Source organism: Myotis davidii, unplaced genomic scaffold (assembly GCF_000327345.1).
Source record: "Myotis davidii unplaced genomic scaffold, ASM32734v1 scaffold333, whole genome shotgun sequence".
NCBI classification, from domain to species: Eukaryota; Metazoa; Chordata; class Mammalia; order Chiroptera; family Vespertilionidae; genus Myotis; species Myotis davidii.
The window spans coordinates 1048824-1052094 of record NW_006285266.1 but is presented as its reverse complement, the minus strand read 5'-3'; positions in this window follow the sequence as shown (position 1 = coordinate 1052094).

The window sequence follows — 3271 nt, the reverse complement described above, 5'->3', positions numbered from 1 at the left end:
AGAAAAGAAAAGGAGAGAATATAAGAGAAATTAATGTCTTTGAATCTGAAACACAAAGAGACTCTTCTACACATTTTTAACCTTGATAGATCTCTAATTAGATAGATCTCCAATATACTAGCATTGTGAATTCAACTCCAGAGAAAATAGCATGTGAATGTTATCTCTCTCTCTCTCTCTCTCTCTCTCTCACACACACACACACACAAGCACACACACACACACACACTCACTCACACACATGCACACTCACACACACATGCACGCTCACATATTCACATGCATGCTCACACACACACACACACACACATGCACACACACAGACCCAGCATGTGGTTTAAAGCAGATTCGGCCTGAGAATTGCCTGACCTTGTAAAACACTTTGGGCAGCATCCTTTGAAGACTCTGCAAGCCTCAGGATCCTCATTTGTTGTGGCAATTATGTGTGAACGCACGGAGGAAACTTTAAACTTCCACTGAATATGTGCCAATGCCAATTCGTGGTTGAACATCAGAGGTTGTTTACGCTGTGTATATAAGAGCAATATGTGTTAGTATGGGACATACTTCGCCACCGTTTTGGATGGATTGTTCTTCAGAAATATCAGGCTACTGATCAATGATTCTCTCTCATCATTGATGTTCTTATCTCTCTCCTTCTCCTTCCCTCTCTGAAATCAATAAAAATCTATTTTTAAATATCAGGCTATCTTTCATCACTGTTTTAAGGTTTTTCTTTTAAATTGCTGGTCATTGATTTTTAATGTTAACCCACCTAATATATAATTTCATGTATAAATCATAGATGGTCACAGGGGGCCCTTAGAAACGACCTAATCCTGTTTGCTTCAATAGATTTTTGCTCAAAGTCCTGTTTTGTTTCGGCAAACCTAGATAAACAGCCCCCGGGGTTCTTACGTCCCTGTCTCCCATTTTCTTCAGCTAGAAGAGAATAAATGACCCTTTCTGACACATCTGTAAACAAAGTAAATACAATCTATTCTCCTTCTCACTTTAAAACAGCAACATGGGTGATTAGGAAACAAAACAGAGTTGAACTGTGAAAGAGAAACAGAACATTTCCAGCTTGATTACACCATCATCACTGCTGTCATCTGCAGTGCTGGCAGCAGTTAATGGAAGGCACTGCAGACAAGGGCGTTAATGAACCATGTTGCCCTCTGCACGTGGCTGAGAAGCCGGCTTCTTCAAACAGGGGAGGGCTCAAGGCTCCATGACAGCACCTGCTGCACTGTATTCTGGTGACCATTTATGTTATCTCCCTGACTACGATGTAAGCTTTTTAAGGCAAAAACAATGTCTCCGGCCCTACCTGGTTTGGCTCAGTGGGTGGAGCCTTGGTCCTAGGTTCGATGTCGGTCAGAGCACATGCCCAGGTTGTGGGCTTGATCCCCAGTGGGGGGTGTGCAGGGGGCAGCCAATCAGTGATTATCTCTCATCATTGATGTTTCCATCTCTCTGTCTCCCTCCTTCTCTGGAATCAATAAAAATATATTAAAACAAAAACAAACAATGTCTTTGTCATCTTTTTCCCATAACTGCTCAGCAAAGTATCTAGCATCTAGTAGGTCTTCACTTTTTAAAAAATGAATCTATGAATGAATTCACTTTCTCTTCTATTTGTGGACTTGGGGAAAAAGACAGAAAAAATGATAAAGAGGTATCAGTCAATAAAAACAACAAAAAAACAGGACTCTCCCTTTATTATCAGTTAAAAATCCTGGGGATCTATACGGTTTGGTATTGGGAAAGTGCAATTGTCCGGCCTGGGCTGGAACCCTACCTCCGTCACTCTTGCCGGTGAGACCACGCGTGACCTACTTGACCTTGCTAAGCCAGTGCTCTCCCTGGTGTGATTTGTCATTTTAAAAAAAATACATTTTTATTGATCTCAGAGAGGAAGGGAGAGGGAGAGAGAAAGAAACATCAATGATGAGAGAGAATCACTCATCAGGTGCCTCCTGCATGTCCCCTACTGGGGATTGAACCCACAACCCAGGCATGTACCCTTGACTGGAATCAAACCTGGGACCCTTCAGTCTGCAGGCTGACGCTCTATCCACCGAGCCAAACTAGCCAGGGCTGTCATTGTTTCTGTCTGTCAGAATCGCACAATGCAGCATGAACAGCAGACTCTTCCAGAGAGTATAAAACCAGCAGGCCCAGAGAAGGCAGAGGAGGCAAGCGACCAAGGGTGTTACACCTGCCACTCACTCCCCCCCTCTGAAGGCTCCCAGCTTTGTCTCACAGATCATCTGTTTACTCATCTGTACATTGGGATAATAGTGCCCACCCCGTAGAGCTGTTATGAGAACTACATTGCATATCCTACATAAAACACAACAGTGCCAAACATATAGCCGGTGTTCAATAAAATATGCATTTCCTTCCTTCATTTTCACCAGCTTTGAGGACACCTTCCAGAATATTACCGTAATATTCAGGGAAACAGTAACCAAATGCAAAAGTTTCTAAAGGTAACGGCAACTCCAAAACTCCAGGAAATAATTCAAGATGAGAGTAATGAAGCAGAAGGACCTCTGCTGGTAGAAATTAGAATAGGAATACCATCTGATGGGAATTTTTTTTTTTTTTAATTAATTCTGTGAGAAGCAAGTAAATTTGAGCTCTGGCTCAAACCATTCATGTAGGAAGTAGTGTCTCTTGGAGAGCTCTCTCTCTCTCTCTTACCTGGCAGGTGTGGCTCAGAGGTTGAGAGTCCATCCATGGACCAGAAGGTCAAGGTTCAATTCCCAGTCGGGGTACATGCTCAAGTCCCAGGCTCTATCCCCAGTGGGGTGGGGGTGGGGGCCTGCAGGAGGCAGCTGATCCCTGATTCTCTCTCATCATGATGTTCCTCTCTCTCCCTCTCCCTTCCACTCTCTGAAATCAATAATTTTTTTTAAAAAAGCACATAACACATATTAAAGAGTTCTCTCTCTTGAACCGTGTTCTTTCCTTCCTTCCTGATCTGCGTGCTCTTGTTCTGAATGCTCCCCAAAGTGACTGACCCTCCCCACTTCCCCAAAGGTCCCTCACCTTCCCCTGCCTTCTTGCTATTGAGTTTGTGGTCAGAGTGACTGTTCATATCTTTTCCACGTTGCGAACAAATGGGAAAGACTAATCATGACTCGATTCTATAATACAGCCATCAATTCCATGCTAACAATTGTGTATATGTCTGTTAATGTAAGTGCAAGAAAGGTACATTTCATAACAGTTAAATGTACAGGGAGTCTAAACAATTCAG